The following is a 21,075-nucleotide window of genomic DNA, read 5'->3' on the forward strand; positions in this document are numbered from 1 at the left end:
TCAAACATAAAGCATTTATCTCTGGAAAATCCAGTCTAAAATGAAGTGTGACCATCATGCACTGCTATACAGGCTTCACAACGAGATTCCATATTGTTTATGAAGGTGTCAATAAATGCTTGGGGCAACAAAGCCCATTCTTCCAAAAGCATTGCTTTTAACTCTTGGAGAGTATTTGTAGGGGGGCTACGCTGTGCAATGGCTCTTCCGGGACCATCCCAAACATGTTAAATAGGATTGTAATCCGGAGACCTCGAGGGTCAGTCCATATCTCGAATATCCTCTTCCTCAAGAAAATCATCAACGATCTGGGCTCTATGTGGACGCGCGTCATCGTCCATAAATATGAAGTCTGGGCCAAACGCGCCCCGGAACAACCTCACATAGGCTTCGAGGATCTCATCTCTATAGAGATGTGCATTGACAGTACCTGCATCGAAGACGTGCAGTGGTGTACGACTGCTCAGCATTATGCCACCCCAGACAAGGATTCCTCTGCCATCAAATATGTCAATTTATTTTATATAGGAGGGATGATAGCGAGCTCCTCGCTCTCTTCAGATGAAGATTCGACGAGTGTCACTCTGTGTGGTAAATCTTGACTCATCACTGAGAAGAACACGCCCCCATTCTTGTTGTGCCCAAGACTGCTGTGTTAGGCACCACAAGAACCGGGCTTTTCTGTTGGATGCGATGAAAGGGACGCACTCAACTGGTCGCCAGCCATAAAGGGCCCTCTCTGCTAGACATGTGTATACTGTTTGTCTGGAAATTTGTAACCATCAAGCCACCTCCGCTTGAGACTGCCCAGCTTCAAGCCCGCCAAAGACTCTTCATCTCAATGAATCGTCTAAAAGATTATGAGAACTCATTCTCACTGGAAACGTGTTAATTTTTTTTGTTTTAATTCAATATTTACAAAATTGCAGACAAAAATCCCAGATGCCTAAATGGTCTAATTTCAGTTGCTCCTCAAAAACTAATGCTAAACAACATTTTTTCCGACAACAAAGGTTAATGTCGTGTCGCCGGTCCTTCACAATATATAAAATATAATTTGTTTAAATTTTACTGGTAGCCATTTTGAATTACTTTCAAAAACATTTTTGTGACCTTAATTTTGGACATGAGTGTATATATATATATATATATATATATATATATATATATATATATATATACAACGTGACTTTTAACTTTACTGAGATTTTTGTTGTATTTAAAAATAATTATCTTTCCAAGATTTCAAAGCCACAATTAAGGGGGAAAAGAAAAAAAAATATATTGGTAGAATTTCGTCATCCCCCTATAAATAATGATATAATTATTTTCAACACTTTTTTCCTCTACAATTTGTCAGCATACATTACTTTTTTTTTAATTTACCGTTCTAAAGATTAAAAAAAATCAATACACTTTTATCGCCTCAGCATTTTTTGTCACATTTTGAATTTACAGTTTTCATTTCTGAAATATAAAGTGTGAAAAGGTAAACAAGTAGCAAAGAAAAAGAAAGATAATTTGACACTCAGATGCTAATAAATCCACATATTTTAGACATACTTGAGTGAAAAAAATTATTATAAAATATATTAAATAAACATAATTTTTTAAAAATATAAATGATTTAATGTAACAAAAATTAGATTAAGATCTTAATCTGTTTAATACTTAGATAACTTTTTTTTCCCTACTTTTTTTGAAATTTATCTCTAATTTTAAAAATTTTTTCTCCAAGTAATTGGGAAACCAGTTCTTAAAGAGATCCTCTGTTTTTCACTGGAATCTTTCTTATAATTTCTAATTGCTCTTGTAATCTCAGAAGCAGCATCCAAACAATGCACGATTGCAAAAAAATGTTTTGGTCTTTCTTCTTGTGTTGGGCTTTTTAAACTTTTCGTATAGTCTGCAAATCCTATCAAATATTGTGTTCTTGGTAAGATTATTTTTTTCCTGTTTTTAAGGCCATGAAAGAATTTCTATAACTTTTTTCGCCGATAAACTCGTTTTCTCGACGAAATTTCTTTGTCGGTCATTTCATTTTCTTCAGGAGCGCATTAAATTTTCAGATTTGTTATTTACAAGAAGTCAGTCTCATTTCTATTTTTGAAAGGATATTTTTTCCCTAAGGCATTGAATATTATCAAGCGAGAGAGGTTTTGCATATGAAAGACAATCTCTGTTAAATTAAAATTTAAACAATGGTGGATTTTACACCTCGCAATTTTTTATTGTTTTGAATGCCATTAAATGAGGACCATGGTGTCTTGATGTTTTAATTTCATGCTGTTTCAAGTAAAAATAAAATAGTTCTTAAGAGCAGTGGGATTTGACGCTAAAAATAATGATGTTTTGACACCTTTTCGATATTAGCATAATAAATAGATGTAAAAATAAACTTGATCCACAATTCTTAATATCTTCGATTATTTCTTCTATCTATTCATTTTACTTCTTTTATTTACAATGATTACGTTTTTTATCTATCTACTAGAGATATTATATAAAGAACAAAGGATTGATTTTTTACTCAAGTGTTTAAAGAAAATAAAATGTGTTATAAATTTCTAATTTGTTGTTCAGCATATTTTCTATTTTACAGCGCTATCTATAGGTATTACTACTCTTTTCAAGCAATCTGTTTCCCCATGGCATGAATAGTATGTATAACAATTTTGGAGCCTTTACATTGAGTAGTTCGACATATAGAGAGCTCAGAGTTGGGATGTTTTAGTTCTGAAAACTTTGTATAGTATTTGGGACTGATGAAATGAATTAACCAGCCTTTTCTCTAAAATGAATAACTGATTTCTTGAAATGAAATACCATCTAAAGTAATATATATTTTCATTTTATTGAGAAGATTAAACTACTCATTCATTTTTTTTCCTAATTTCACTTTTGTAATTACCGTCTCTTTTAAAATTTTCACTAAGATCATTAGGAGACGAACTTGTTGTATTTTAATCTGAAGATGAAAAGATCTGATCATTCTGTTCTCTCAGCACATCCTGTAATTAAAATAACATATTGTATTGAAGAACAGGAAGTAAACCGAAACTTCTTATACCGTGTATCATTAAATTAAAACCTGTATGAAATTTCATTTAAGAAGCGAATGTTTTAAAAATAATCACTTCTTAATGTTTCTGTAATTCGTGTTTTGCATTCTATTTTACTTGAAGAAATTAATGTGGTTTCAACATTTTAAGAAGACGAGAAAATGTATCTTTCTTCTAAATAAGACTTTTAAGTAATTATGGAATCACTTTTTTATCAATACATTGCATTTGAAAAGCCAAATAAGAAAAAATAATAATTGTACTCCCAAATCACATATATGAATTCATTAATTTCTTAGTACAAATTAGGAAAATTAATAACGAAACATGAGGTTTCAGTAATCGGCCTTTTGATGGTTTTTGTATTTATCCAGATTTAATTTAATCCAACAATGGTACAAGTGGAACCAATGATTTACACCTGAAAATATGAAAAATCCTGAAAATATGAAACACTATCCTTTTAAATCCTGAAAATATGAAACACTGATATTAAAAGACAAAATGTACACAAATAATTGTATTTGTAGACTCCAAAAAGGCAAGTAAACAACAAATAACTAAATAAATATTCATATTGAGGCTGAACAATCGCGGCTTCTAGCTTTCCTTGCGAACTTTTTAATAGTGATGGATTTTTTTTCCTTATATGACAATCTTACCTTGTATATTTTCCCGACTGACCCTGTAGTCATCGCCTCCAAAGCTTGCCTCCCTTGAGAGATCCTGGGGATTCCAATCCCGAAGAACCTAGTGATATTTTTTAATCGCTTCTTTTAGTTGGTTCAAGGGCAGGAGCCAGTCATTTGAAAAGGTACTACAGCCTCATACTGATTGGGGAAAAATTTTTTTTTGTTCACATACTTTGGTAGGTAGTAAAATATTGGCCTAAATTGTGGTACAACAGTTGAGGAATTGCGGATTGGGTGGTAACAACACATTTTGTTTATATCTGAAGGGCAGAAGGCGTGATACAGTTTTGCAAGGCAGAAAGGTAAATTTTGAATTCTTGTAGAAGTGAAGAAAGTTTGTTGAGGTTTGTGGTCTCTATGTTAAAGTGGTGGCTTGGATAACCCACAGAAAAGGTTACAATGTCTCTTGAGGATGGGAAAGAAATATTTAGCCATGTAAGTGGGATGCAAATTAAATATTGGTTCAAAGTTTTGGTGTGTGCTTCTTGCGTAATACAATGTTGAAAGTTGTGGGTGATGAAGATCGTATAGTGTAAACAGCTCTGCTATTTGTGAGATAAGATAAACATAAGAAAACAGTTTTGTCAGTAAAACGAGTTACATAATGAATTTGAAATTTGTAACTTCCGGATTGAGTGAATTAATTATTGAAAACATCCGAAAAGTATATAAACAGGAATAATTTGAGTAGAGCCTGGATCTTCATTTCCGGAATACCATGTGTTGGTTCAGAAGAGGTTGTCGGAGGTTACCTGGAGGTCAATCTCCATGAACAAGAAAACATCTACCAGAGATTAATGATTTTGGTCAGGCGATTGCTTCAACATGGTTCTTAGATTGTTCAAATCTGAGAATTAGTTACAAGTGTAACTGGATGATAAATATACTTACAGTCGGCCATAATAAATCCTATTTATGCAGCTCTGCTCTGTGATAATGGGTTGACTGGTTGTATACAAATTTCTTTCAGGTCACATGGTTATTATCCAGAAGAATATGGGATCTTGGTTCCTAATTGGAAGGCTGAGATATAATTCTTTAATGTGTCAGAAAATTCATTCCCATTTAATTATTTCCTGAATATCGACAAATTCGCTCTCAAACCAATAAATAATTTCTATAAAGATTTGGCGCCAAGTTGGAGTTATTGATCCAGTTTTAAAGCATTTATTAAAAATTTCTGTAAAATTGACTTTTAGAACATTGGGCTAAAATGACAGCGAAACGGTAAAGAAGTGACATTATTTTTATCGAAATAAATAAAATAAAAATATTATCAAATTAAAGACATTAAATATATCGGGTACGCGACAATTGCCATTAATACTTTGCAAATAAACTGGCATGATTTTTAAAAAATGACAATACAACGCATAACATAAATATTTTTATGCTTCCTGGATTTGGGTAATTCGTGCAGATTATTTTCAACCGTAAATAAAGTAAAATCTAAAATAAAGAAATGTATGCAAGATTCTGATGAAATGAAAACACACAAAGAATTTGCATTTTTAAGGCCTATTTTATGAATGATTTATTTCAATTGCTTTATCTGAAAACAGAACGAAATAAAAAAAAATTGGGAACAAATTTTGATTTACATAACTCCATTATGAGATTTTCAAAAATCTCTAATTCTCCTCTATGAAAACTCGATTGTCTAACCTAAAATATCTTTTTCGCTTGCTTTAACACGAAACAATCTTCCTCAACAAAAGTTTCCTCTGCTTTCAAATAACATATCTGACGAAAAGCTTTTACCTGTTTCGCCAGGCACGTTCTGGCAAACGAAAAACACAAATCTTGCTTGTGCTTGTCTTTGACAAGAATTCACCCATGATGGAAAACTTGATGCGCTTCGAAATGAATTTCCACAAAGCGTTAGACACAATAAAAAAATAGAAACTGATCCTACCTCATGAAATATTGATTCTCGGATAGCTAGTAGCTATCTCAGTATGAAAGAGAAATCTGTTTTGATTGAAAGGTAAGCTCTACCATATATATATTATTTCATTCTCGGTTCATACCACTCTTCGAAGGTAGACAGTTCTTCAGTTTTTGGAAGGAATGGTAATGGGATTCACCAGTTTTTAACAATGGGGAGAAACTCACCATATTTTCACATCATGATGTGGGTGGAAATTTCTTTGTCTTTATAAAGATAAATTGTTTGTGAATAAGATTGTGTAAGGGATACAATAATCTTTTAAACCATGAACTTTTTAATTTTACAGTATATTAGTTTTTGAAAAAGATTTTTGTACAAGTAATTATATTTGTAATTTCAGAATGTGTAGTAGGTTGTCCATAAATAAAAGTACTTTAGTTTCGGTCGAATTTCTATAACATTTCTTTAGAAAAAAATCGTCTATTTCAATTTGAAATGATATTATTTTTAAATTATTTAATTATAATAAAACAAAGAGAAAAAAAACGGAAGAGAAGCTTTAAAATTGTTTATTACTTGACCTATTATCAATTTCTACTCTTTTAGAGATATGGAGGGACATGATGTTTTGACTCTGATAGCCATTTATTGAAACAACCATTGAGCAACTCCTTCGGTTTTAAAGGATTATAATCACTTCTAGAATATCATTATCCTACTTTTATACACAGGGAGTTCCAAAACGTGCATTTAAAAATCCAAAGATAAATTCAATTAACATAAACAAATCATTTTTGAAAAAGAATGCGATTTTTTACATGCAAATTGCGACTGTTGCAAGGAGAATTTTGTCTATAAATTAAATTTTTAAAAAAAAGCTTTAAAAAATAAAGTAAAGTACAGAAATTTAAATTAGAATTGCATTACGGTTTCTTTAATAACTATATACGAATTATGTTTAGTTTAAGAGGAAAAGTACTTTAAACTAGATGATAAAGTACTTTTCTAAGCTGAAGTTTCTATGAATTATGTCTTACATGCTTTCAAAAATATAGATATGTGATGCTAGCTTCATAAGCCAGTTAACAGCCTCTGGACAGAGGTGATCACTTTTGTCTAGTAGTTATGTTAACGGCTATGGAGCCTATTGTCGCAGGTTCTATTCTCACTCATAACAATCTGTCTCAGATAGAGAGACGCCTAACCTCTTGACAGATTAATTTCGAAATTTGATTCAGATTTATATTTGAACTGTACACCAATTTTTTTTGTCTACCATTATTTTTTTTTTCTTGATTATCGTATTCAACTCCATCCGATTAGCTGGATATACCAACTTCCTGAAAATGGATTTCATTCAAAATTAATAAGCCTTTGGCAAACACTCTAATCTGTATATTTCCAACTCAAACACACTCACATATTCTTATTTGTTACTACTAGAAGTTTTCTTCTGTAATGTACGCAATGGTTTAATGTAATGTACACAATTCTTCTGTAATGTAGTTTCAATTTGTAAACTAAATGTTTCGAAAGCCCCCCAAATTATTGATGAAATTCGCGTAAAATATTGATTTCAACTTTTCGTAAATCTGTCAGTTTTAGTTGTAAAAGAATGGATAGTTTTTTTTTTTTAAAAAAATGTTATAATGTCAAAAATATGTAACTAAAATTAATTGATCCAGCACTCAAACCCTATCATCAACTTTTACCAAATGAAATCATGACTATCTGACCAAGCCATATTTTGAAGTCATTAGGCTCCAACCACTAGCTAGGGTCCAAACAATAGGATCGCGAGTCCAGAAGAGTCGCTACAAGTGAAGTTGTACTTTTAGTAAAGGCCTTCGAATGTCTTTTGTTGTCATGGTCCAGTAAAACCAAATTTTCCTGCATTGCCCTAATGGACGAGTCAATCATACGTCCCACATTGTTTCCTAAGGTTATTTCATACAGTATTGCTTCTCTGTTAAAATTTAGATTCTAAGCATACTTCGCTGGACTTTCTTATTAAATACAGACGGTCGACCACTGCGTTGTTCAGAGTGGGAGATTATGCTTGAAATTAGATATTCTTCACACGATACTGTGGATCTTTGAATTTCGGAATGCCTTATGGGTCTAGCTTCAACTACCATTTCGCGTTCAAATTCTATTAATCCATATTCACGTTAGAAACGTTTTCAAATGAATTACTTGCCTAAAGATATAAGGCTTACGAATTCCTTTCCCGTTTATTTATTTTGATTAAGATATTATTACTATCTAAATATCTGCATATTATTATCCCATAAATTTGTCTTTCCAATGTATAATATTTGGTTTCATTTCAGATATATTATGCATTTACGCTAATTATAAAAGAATTTACATTTTGTTTTAACATGGATTTTATTATTCTATGTTGAAAGCTATAATTTAATATAAAATAAATTATCTAACATCAGAAATCAAAATTAATTAATTAATATCAGAAAAATAAATTAACTCATATCAGAAATTTTTCTCTAATGTCGATTGAAAAAAAAAGTATTTACAAAAAATTATTATTTCTGAAATACCACGCTTCATTTCGAAGAATAATTCAGTTAAATTATAATTTAGTTATTATTGATGATAATTATTTTATTTGAAAATTTGAACGTGCATGTTTTTCTTACAGTTAGATAAAAATTTATCCTAATAGTCATAGAAAAAATTATATCACTTTAAAAATGGCTTTTCGAAATATTAAATGGATGAAATTAGAGAAGTAAAATTGTTTATTACTTTAATGATGCTAATGGAAAGATTTAGAGTCATTTAAAATAAAATAAACTAGTTTTCAAAAAAGTTAAATTACGTAAAGAATAAAGAGAAATTATTAAAATACTGACTTTATGAATGGAATATTTTGAAATGAAACAGATTAAAATTCATTTTAGTAAAATTTCCGAATAATTCCTAATTGCTAAAATACAGGAATTTGAGAAATTATTAAAATATCTTTTATCTTTTAAAACATAAAAAAATAAATAGATCTTTTAATGATACATTTATTTGCACATTTTCGCAAGAAATTATCTAGGGCAAACAATAATTTTTCTAAGTTATTTGCACGAGAATCCTATTAATATATCAGTATAGTATTAAGTAATTTTCATGAAATCGCGTTGTTTAAATTTAAGCTTTTCTTCTGTCTTTATTCATTTATAGATTATATTCGTGTATTTTTAATATTTCCTTGTTAAAGAACTTTCGATAAATTAAAGAGGATTATATAAAGCATCAGATTAAATTTTAAAGGATTTATTAATCACAGTGTACTTGTTTTATTTGTAAATATAGAGTAATTATAATAATTAATTTTGTTTTGAAGGGAAACATTTAAGGAAAGATAGAATAACTATTTTAATTATTATTATTACGAAGCGAAACATTTTTAATTCCAAAACAACTTGGACACAAATTAATATCTTCCAAATTTGAAGAATGATAATAAGGACGAAACGTTTATATGTTTTTATTTCGTCCATTAAAATCTTCATATCATTAACATAATTATCATCTGTTAAGGTTCATAAATATGTTCTTGCGCTAATTCATTGTCTTACGAATCTATAGTACGTTTTTACATTTCCTGCCAAGTAGTATCATGACTGAAATGATATATTTATAGAGATTCTTAATGAATAACAGGTAAAAGATTTTCTGACCTTGATGATAATTCTGAGAATTGGCAAAGTATTGATGATTTAATGACAAAAAAGGAAAATATCAGTTATGATGCGAGATCTAACGATTCTTCAGGAAACTTTCAAATCCTGCCAGTGGCTATAAAAAGCGAAATGCTCACACTAACTTTAAATATGTCTTTAAAATGCTCATCGCATTGTGAGCGTGTGTGTGATTCCAAGAGAGTTGTTTGTGTAGTGATTTACTTGCGATTTGATGTCCCCATGTCCGTTGTTGATTTTCTTTGAATTTTTCCCATCGTTTTTTAAAAGCCTCGAACTTGTTCTATTTTTCCAACTACGCCTTTCACTTTTTAATGTCTTTTTTCATACTTTCAGTGTGATCTCTAATAAAAATTTGTAAAACAACTTGGGAGCAAGTATTTGCCACAGTTGGAAAAAGATATTTCTAAATTCGAATGAATGTCAAATTACGTAATTGAGTTCTAGTCTGAAAATAAATTTACGTAGAAACATATATTGTTTTAATGAACTAATTTTCTTACCCAAATAAAACTCTTAACAAAGAATATTTTTACATTTCTTAGTTAAAATCAGGCATATTAATTATTTTAAAATTACTAGAGTCATTAAATAGTTTAAAATAGATAATTAATATAAAGAAACTTTGTAGAATATTTTATATTTTTAAATAAATCGAGTCGAACGATTTGGTACACATATATAACACAAATAAACAAGTAACAACTCTTGTTTTATATATGTATACAACACAGATATAATGCTGATATATATATTACTAATGTATACCACGGATTCCTGAAACAATAGAAGAAATTATTTATTTTGCTAGAACTGATATATCATAATACGTGAAATATAATAGAAATGTTTAGCACGTCGACTTAGTCACTCATACTAAGAAAGATAACCCATCCAAACAAACAGATTGAATTAACAAATTAAACCTCTGTAATCTCTGCTAACCACAGTGTAAAGAATTTGTCGATGAAAGAAAAATAAATGAAATGCCATCGAAGCGTTAAGAGGAACCCCAGAGACATCCTTAAGTGATCAACAATTGTGGCAAACTGTCGGAATATAAACCGACAGACAACATAAACTAACTCGATTTTATCTCGTTAAGAACCCATTCGGGCAAATACACCGATCTCTTTTACGCAATTGCCACATTGCAATCAGCAATTGTTTGTCCAGCGACTGCGAATGCATTGCAGAAGTTTAATCAATTCAAGAAGTGCGCTTTGCCAACGAAACAAAACAATCGTCTGCGTAATCAAAGTCTCAAATCTCTGGATTCTTTTTCGGAGAGGGATCCTTTCTTTCTTTTGATGTACTCACTGTCTCTTGGCCCGGAAAAGGAATTTACTGAGCCCGTCTGAGCGGCAAAGGCGGATCAATCACAAGAGTGGACGCGTTTGTACTTAATCAGTTCATTATCGTCTGCTTTCGAATCGCTAGTCGGGAACAAAGAGCTTCACTGACGCCATTTCGCAATTAATGGTCTCAGTATTTTAGCAAAGCGTGATTGAAAGGATCCTTTTGTAATGGGATTATAATTAAATGGAGGCCAGTAACAAGATTCACGCTACAGACTTTCCAATTAATCACATTCATCCCCAGCAATGCAGCATAAATATGTGCGGTTTATGTCTTGTTGAGCAGAGTTTGAATGGTGTTCGAAATTCACCGTTATTCGTCTGATTTGGCGCGTTGTATATCAGAGACGTGTCAAAAACACGCCAAGAGTTCGCGTTGGAATGACAGCTTATTTAAATACGGACTCGTGATATTGTGAGAGAGCAGTGTAATAGAGGTCTTTCGCCGTTTGGATTTATAATATCTGGAAGTAAAACTGGGCTCCCAGAGTTTTAAAATCGACATTCGATGCATTTTTATATGTTTTAAAGTAAGGAAATTATGCTTTTTTTGAAAAGGAAATAAATGTGTTCTACAGGATACTCAAGAACATGATTAAAGTTCTTGAGTATTAATTACCATTTGTATGAGCATTAATATTAAATTAAAAGGCATGCAATTCAACTAAATGCGTACATCTTAATGCACAGGAACCGTTAAAATGAAAGAGCACCTTTATATAAATAATAAATTGGAACTTTTTGAAATAATTATTTGATAGGAACAAGGCTATAATTTTAATAATTAGTAATGCACAAGTATTGAAATGGGTCTGAATTGCATGTATATTTGAATCTTCAGAAAGCTATAACTTAAAACTGAAATAAATCTCTTTCATGAAACATATGTGAGCAGACTTCTTAAAAAACTTTCATATGTTCAGGATGTAACTCCTGGTAAATGTTAAATCCATGACTATTTTATAATTTTTTGACTATAAGGTATGTAGAATTATATTTTGCAAGTTCATAAAAACTTGATTATAAATTATTAACTTTTTCTTTAAGGAATGGAGGTATGCATAAAACTTCAGATCAAATAGCAGTATTTCATCAAAAAGAATGGAGTAAATACACCGAGTAATTAACCTGTTATTAATTCTTTGATTTGCGAATTTATTGTAGTGACTTATGGCACTTTACAAGCCCGCTGACAGTTATCTGTCAGCGATTTAAGCCAAATGAACGTCTCTTGTTTTTTCAGTAGCGTCAACTAAGGCCAGTACGACTTAGTACTCACTTACGTACTTAGTGAGTACGACTTAGCTACTCACACGTCACAGTCCTTTTTACGGGGCGGACTTCATTCATGCATTTCATTCACACATCATAATTTAGACCCGAATCAGAGAACGATCACCTCTGAACAAGTACTCGCAGTGGTATTACTTTCGACATGGAGGGCAACGAGAGATTTTATACGTGCGCTAGCCACCACACACACGGAGAGTCTTTGGCTGGCGGGGTTTGAACTCGTAACCCAAGGAATGCGAATCCAAAGTCCTATAAATCAGGTTATCTCGGCCTGAATTTATTATACATACTAATTAGAACCTTGGACATTAAAGCATGTCCAAATAATTTTCATCACTTTAATTATTTAATATTATATATTATATTACTCAGAATTAAATCTAAAAAAAGGCTTATCGTTTAATACACAATTGGAACACGACATTATATGGGTAAGGGTTTACTTTCATTATTCTAGAATGGAATAGTATACAAATTGTTCAGATCATGAGCCTATTATACTGCTCAATGAAGTATCCTTCTCCATATAATAAAAATGGTTTTTTTAAAAACATAGATAAAATATTCCCATTCTATACTGGTGTCCTGATATAGGGGTCGCTTGTTTTCTCCGTGATCTTCGCGTCCAGGGTTCGAGTCCCGGTCCGGGCATGGTTGTTCTTCTTCTATGTTCTATGTTTGAATGTGCCCCCCCCCCCTGTAAAAAGGGGTTGTGCAAGTGAATGTGACACATTAAGCAGGGAATTCGCACTATTGGCGCAACTTAAGAAGTAAGAGAGTGCCATATGTCGCAACAACAGGAGACACTATGTCTATTGACGACATACTATTTTTCAAAAGAATGATAACAGAGAAATGCATACAAATATACATTATTACGAATCTGCAATACTGTATAATTAATCCCATGTAAGAAAACAAATGCCTACAGATATTTTTAATGGGTATTGAATGAAAGCCAGAATAATGATGGCAAAGATAAAGGTTGTGGGAAATTTTAAGGGAATATCCCTATAATTCCCTTACCTAAATTCGATTTAGGTAAGGGAATTATAGGGGTATTTTAAAAGAATTTGTTTTGATGGACACATTTTTATCCCTTCATTCGGGGCGTGGGAACGTCAATTTCAGCAAATTTACAGAGCTTCTGCTGCATTAATTAAACAAAAAAAGGTGGAATTGGATCAGGAAATAAGAGAATATTTTAGAATGAAGTTAATAGGGGCTATATTAAGGTAAAAATTAGGAAATTAATGAGGACTTAATTTAGATTTAGAGATATCATTACACACACACACACACACATATATACATATATTTCGTTAATGGAAGATGAGTATTTTTAAATGTATTCCCATTAAAGTTTAATTATATCCATAGAACTACTTTAGTAGGAATTCGAATAAAGAGTATGTTTAGTTAAAAATATATTATAATCTTCCCCCGTACTTTGTCAATATAATTTTTAGAAATGAAGCTTTTATCTACAGTCTTTTAAACTTTAAATGTTTCAAATTAATCCTTAAAATATTAATGATTTCTCTGGAGCAATTATTGGATATTTCAAAAATATATTATCCTACCTCTTCAATTACAAAAATCTACTAACCAGTTCCATTTAAAAATATTGAATATCCACAAAGACAACGTTTTATATATTAATCTATTTTTAATTTAATTTAAAAAGTAATAAGTGAATCAAGATTTCCTTTTAAGTAAAGATACGCATTTTAATTAGTTTTTTAAAACATTAAATCATTTTTTAATGAGATTCTCAGAATTATATGTTTTAAAGGGTGAACCTGAAAAACTTTTTTAATTATTTATACATGTATATTTTAACATACAACCAAATCATAATTTAAAAACTTAATTCAAACATGTGTTTCGTGAAATGAAGATGATTAATTTAAATGGAATAAGTTTATAAAAATGAAATAATTGTTTGTATAATAATTTTCGCTTAGAAATATTTTTTTATCAAGATGGAAAACAAAAATATAAATATTTAAAAGAAACGGTTTTGCCACATTGCATGAAAAGAATTTTTTTTCAAAAATATGGATATGAAAATGATTTTAAAAAATTCGAAATCTAATCCCTTTTGAAATGTATTTTAGTGTTTAAATTTTAAGAGTGTTTGTGAATTTTAATTTTTATGAATACAATCTTGATTAACTTATGCAAAACATCTATTTCAAAATCTCAGGTTTTTATGATTTTCGTTTTGATGTCAATATTTTTTTTAAATTATTTTCTACATTTCAATTCATTACTAATTACTAACGGTATTCATTCTAACAGTATTTGATTTCTTTCTTTTTAAGTTTCAATACATTTTATCATCATAAATGTTACTTAATGCTATAATAAGGTTTTTATATTTACTACTTGATGGCACTTCTGTTTTTGTATAAAAATTGAAAGGAATTGATAGTTAATATTTGAAAATATTGAAGTAATGCATTGACATCAGAAAAATAGAATATATATATATAGTAACCAAAAATATTAGCATTAGGTAATTAAAACCTATAATTAAAGCAATCTAAAATTAAAAATATTTGGAAACGAAACTAAATTATTTCGGAATCGCAACTAAAAAATTATTCCTGATTCAAACTAAAAACGAAAAAAAATACAGAAAAAGCACCATTGTATTTAGAGAGCGAAATTGCAGCTACTACTAAAACACAGATGAATGAAGACAATAGTAATAAAAACCAAGTTAACAGGAAAAAAATATCAAAATTAAACCAAATAAAATAAGAATTCGGCCTGAAGACTTTCTCAAGGGTCGCCCTGAGGCAGGGATACATAAAAAGGACTTTTTCTGTGAGTAAACCAGACTAAAAAGTGCAACTATTGATTCCTCGTGACCCGAAAATCCCCTGAAATTATGCCTAAGAGATACCCCATTTAGTATATATATATATATATATATATATTAAAGAACAATAAATATGCATATTAAAACTTGCGAAATTATTATAGTATCAAGCTAATATGCTTCGCCGTTTTGACCAAATAATACGCACAAATTTTTGCAATCTATTGCGGCTTAGCCAACCATAGTGTTAGCTATTATCAGCAATAGTTTTAGCGATATATTGTGGTTACAACCAGAAATAGTTTTAGGCTATAATCAGCTATAGTTTTAGTGGTTACGAAAGTTTTAGCGTTTTATTTTTGGGGTGTAAATTTTTGGTTTTCTACTTATCTGTTTATGTGCAAAAGAACACTAACACTTAAATGACATAAAAACTGAGAAGGATCAAATTTAGGATGCGGTAATTACAGAAAAACTGGAGATATTAATGAAATTCTGCATCAAGTTCGTCAAAGGGATGCTCCTTTAGATGGATGCGTATCAACTTCATGAATGAAAAAAAAATCTTTAGTTTTTTTGAAATGTCGAGTGGTGTTTGTTCTACCAGACATGAATTTGATATTTGAATCAAATTTTGATGTAAGCCCATCAAATGGTCGCATATCTGTCAATCCGTGGTATATAAGCATTCTAGCTATCAAACGTAACAAGCAAGATAGATTAAATAATTTATTATGTACTTACATTATAATTGTAGTAAATGTCAAAATTTGCACTAAAGCTCCTAATAAGAAATCGTACGGTAAATTACGGAATGGGCATTAGCAGTCCTACTTTTTTGACTATGGTGAGTGAACACTGATACTGAAGCTGGGTTCTTCTTCAACCACACAATTATATTTTGTGCTCTCTGTATATACTCAACTCTTTTTCATATACACTCGGACAGTGCAATATTGGTGTCATTAATATTTTCCATCAATAATAAAACTGCTGCGTCCTAAACCGCTTTGGAAGATCCTAATATAGAACATTTCTGGTAGCTCGCATCTCTAAAATTCAATGATATAACATCGCTAACTATTTGACATCAGATTTTTTTAAATACATTGATATATATTACAAAAGTCTTTATTTGTATCACACAAAATCATGCAATTAGAACCGCAGTACCACATTCATTTTAATCCTCTTTAAATGAAGAATGAAAAACAACCGCTTAAATATTTTTAAAAAATTCACATTTTACAGGAATTGAAGATAAATAAATATCCATTTATATAATAATATTTACCTTTATAACTTCAAACTGAAAATAAATTGTTAACAAATACATTTTTTTCGAAATGCAGACTATTAACATCTCATTATGTTTTGTTGCAATTTAAGGGAAAAAAAGAAAATATTTTAAATTTCAGATTTCCCAAATAGTTCATTTTTTTCTCCATTTCAGTTTCTCTTTCGACAGGAGATTAACATTCTCTTGAGATCATAGGAGAATCCTGTAAATTCTTTTTATGAAAAAGAATGAGATGTATCCATTAACCTGAAAAAAAAAGAATACATATCTTTGACGAATATAAATGCCTTCTATTTATATCGTAGATAAAAGAATAAAATATCTTTGGCGAGCAGCAATATGATTCCCTTTTTGAATATAAAAAAGCACATGTTGATGGAAACATTTTTGAGAATGAAAACTTAGCAAATATTAAAGCAAATATTTTAATTCAATATTTCATGTAATCTCATCATATTTCTTCAAAAAAATCTTCGAAAATCAAATTCCTCTTTTGCCATTTAACTCTAACACCCGAAAAAGGATTTAAAACTCCGCATCTTTCCATTTTTCACAACTTTAAACTCTACCTAATCACCAACCGTTACTTTTTCAGAGAAAGATCAATTCAGAAGAAAAATTCTGACCTGGTGATGGGAAAATCTGGCACATTCTTTTCATGAAAAAGGTAGGAAATATATATTATCATAGTCAGGAAAGATAAAAGAATGAATCACTTTCAAAGAGTGATGATGTCTTCCTCTACTCTTGGTGAATGGAAAAATGCATTTGATTGCAGCCACCTTTCCATCAGGGCCAATTTTCTGTCCTCTTTAAGGCGGTCGTCTTTAACTTGAAATTTCAACTGACGTATCCATTTTCAACTTTTTTAGCATCCAGCTGGTTACAAATGTGTTTTTCGTAAAGTGTTATTTTTTTTTCCTACCGTGAGCCAATTTACTTTGAAGTTGACAATAATATGTCAAGCATTTTTATTTACTCGAAAAGTTTTGTTGGAGGAGTTTAAAGATATTTGACATAGCTAGTCTTCGAAAACGAATAGTTAAAGTTGTTTCAAAAATGTCATGTTGGGGCTGAGATTCTGTAGATCCAGGAAATAAACTGATACTAACGCTCAATGTCTTTACGAAACTTGGATAAAAGTTTACTAATTTTTGAAAATAAATTCTTATATGTAATATATTTCTGCCTTGTTAACTAATTTACATTGTCTCATATCTTGTAAAGGTTTAACTAACATAAATACTATAGATTAATTAGAGTTCTTCATGAATAATACTTTAACTTTTTTATACTATGTACAAATCATTTGCATGTCTTTCACCAAGAATTGAAATTATTTATATACCGTTTCAAACCCTAGATTTTTTTATACATAAGAATTTAATTGATAACAATATTGCATCCGAAAATATCATTCATACCTAAATGGAAATTTCCTAATGAACAGCAAATAATACCAAATAACGTAAACTGTTTAAAACTATTACTACTGATTAATTAGTCAGTGAGTTTACAATAACTATAATTAAAGTTCTTCCACTAAAGATTAGTTAGTTTTTTGTAGTTAGATAACTTCAAAAATCACCAGTGTTCCGCCACTCCCCCCCCCCAACGTGTTTTAACGAAACGAAATTTAACATCGTTTCTGTGTGGTGTTAAACCAAATAGTCACTTGATATCTGGAGAAAATATATAGCAATCTTCAGTGTTATTTAAAATGAAACAAAGGATGTAGAGAACCTTCATTTGAAAAATGAAAATTCGTTGATAGAGTTCATTAGTTTATAGCTATTCATTTATAGAATTATCCAAACCTTCTTCATTTATGAAATTTATGAAAGTTTATTCGTTTATAGAATTCTTTGAACATCATTCGTTTATATACAGTTATTCATTTATAGAATTCACCGAACATTCTCCGTTATAGAATTTTTGGAACTTCATTCGTTTAGAGAATTCTCTGTACATCATTCGTTTATAAAATTCTCCTAACATTCTCCATTTATATAATTCATAAAACTTCATTCGTTTATAGAATTTTCTGATCATAATTCGTTTATAGAATTTTCTGAACATCATTCGTTTATCGAATTTTCTGATCACCATTCGTTTATAGCTATTCGTTTAAAGAATTCCCTTAGCATTCTCCTTTTAAAGAATTCTCTTAGCATTCTCCTTTTATAGAATTCTCTGAACATCATTCATTTATTCGTAGCTATTCACTTATACAATTTTCAGAACATTCTCCATTTATAGAATTTTTGAAACTTTATTCGTTTAGAGAATTCTCTGAACATTATTTGTCTATACGTATCCATTCGTTTATATAATTGTCCAAGATAAATCTTCCCTTATAATTATTCCAATAACGACTCAATTTTCAGACACCACTTAAAAACGAAATCAAGAAATTTCTTTTTTTAACTTTTTATTCTATTATCAAAATTTTTCAAATGCTATTGTCGAAATTCGCATCTTATCTAATGTTTATAATCCTTGTCTATTTCAAATCAAAGAATAATTATCATTTCCCGAAAGATGAAAAGTCCCTCTAGGTGCGAATTATATGGTCAACCAATAAAAGGTCATACATCCAGTACCTTTTATCACTTGGGAAGAAAAAAGAAAGAAAGAGATAACCTATAAAAGTAGCAATAACTGAATACCTTTTATCTGAATAGAATAAAAGTGTATGATGGAGCCTTCTGCATCATCAAGACGGAGAAATTTCCATCTCATTTTTCAGAAAGCATTTTTGTTTCAAATGCTTGATTTCTTTAATTCATTATTTAATTCCATGCGTTTTATCCGCACAATCTTTGGTTATTGTTTTGAGAAGACATTTATATGTCAGGTATGTTTCAAGGACCTATATGTACCAAGGAAAAAGGGGTACATATGTACTTCACATATTTGAAGAGACTTTTAGAAGCATATAAAATGTTTTCAAAAACGTATACGTAAAAATTAAGAAAAGCTTTATTTTGAAAGCAAAATTAGCTTGCTGGCATCCGGAAGAATTTTGCTTAGGAAGTCTATTAATGTTCTTGCTAATTATACCTAGATAAAAAAAAATTTATTTGGAAATATTCTCGATAAAATCGTAATAATTTAAAAAATTGCTGTGTTGTTACTGATATAAACAGCGATTTTTTTTAAATATATATGTTTAAGAAATTTTTTTGCAAATGAAATAATATTAAAATACGTTTATTGTCATTTTGAAGGAAAAAAAATAAATATTTTACTTATCTTTAAAACGAAATCATTGTTACTGGTATGTTTCTGCCCTTTTACTTTCTAGTAAATGAAGTGTGCTATTAGAAAGTATTATAACTGTCAAAAAAAAAAAATAGACTTCTAAATTAAATCTCATTAAATCTTCACACCTCATTAAATCAGAAACACGCATTCTTAGAAATATATCTGTTTACCTGTAAATATCATAAGTAAAAATCACTTTCAGTTAGAAAAATAAAATTCATTACTGGGCATTTACACTAAATATGTACATTTATGTTAAATCATAAATGGTGTCCAAAAATTGGGCCTTTCTTATGGTTCAAATATCACGATAACTGTAAGACGTAGAAAACTATATGGATGAAATTTGGAGTATCTATTTAACATTTCAAATAGAGATCCGAATTCTCAACAAAATACGTCGAAGAATTGGCCATCTGTGGGTATGTTCTTTCATATTTATGTAAAAACTTTGATTCAAGAACGTAAAATATTAGAGAATTAAGATTTGGTGTGTGATCTTATTGTCGAGATTACTGTTCTGTGTCTAATTTTGTTTTCAATTGAAGGAAAAGGAAGATACAGAAGAATTATTAAATTTTCTTACTACGAAGCACAAAACTTCCAGGGGTCTGAAAACACTATTCTGAACACTCGTCGCATTTACGGACTTTGCAGTGTTCAAAATTTTATTTGGAGGAAGGTTGATGGCACTTTTATACGAAAATAAACGCGAAGGGTTTTGAGAACACAATACATGAAGTTACAGAAAATAACACCAGAATTTTAAAATTAAAATTTATTTAAAATTTAAAAAGAGAAAATAAAAATTTATGGCCCAGATAAGTCAAAAGTAACTATTCAAAGAATCGAACAATATTCACCCTTTTGTATACACTAGCAATTCGAAAGTTTTGAATAGCTAGTATATACAAACGATTCACTGGAGTTGATCGCAAAACTAATTCTTAATATTACCTTATTAAAAAAGAGAATTTCCCAGACTATACTTTTTTTTTATCTTAATACGATATGGTATTTAGTGTTACGCTTTAGTCATTTGATGTTCAATTTAAAGAGATTATGTTGCATGGAGTGTTAATATATCTGAAATAAATATGCATAGTATTTAATAATGGAATGACGCAGATTAAAATTTCGGATGAAAGCATCGTCCAGATTTATCTTTATAAGAAATATGAGCAGTGAAATGTTTTGGTTTGTTTTAGGTGGCTTAGTTATATTAACGTCTCGTTTTAAAGCAACACTAGAGTTATTTTGGGACGAACCTCGTAATTTTGAACCGCGGTCATATGACGAGAACTACGCTTGAGCTGGCAACCCATCTCCACACTTCCATACAACACCATCGGGAGGACATTTGACTCCAACGGATTTAGCGTGCACCAGAACCATTTACACCACGGTTCTTTGGTGAAATCAGGTCTTGATCGGGAAGCCCTCCCGCTTCGAAGCCAAGATCTTGCCACCAGGCCACAGTGGCCACAGGCAGTGAAATGTAAGAATAGATATTAGAAATTCAATTTTTAAATATTTTTTTCTTTCCAAAATAATTCATTACAAAATTATCTATTTCGGAAATTATAAATTTCGTTAAAACATAAACTGTGGAAAAAACAGAATAATTTCGATTAATGTATTTTTTTTTATCTCGAATTATGAAACA

Source organism: Argiope bruennichi, chromosome 5, assembly GCF_947563725.1.
Source record: "Argiope bruennichi chromosome 5, qqArgBrue1.1, whole genome shotgun sequence".
NCBI classification, from domain to species: domain Eukaryota; kingdom Metazoa; phylum Arthropoda; class Arachnida; order Araneae; family Araneidae; genus Argiope; species Argiope bruennichi.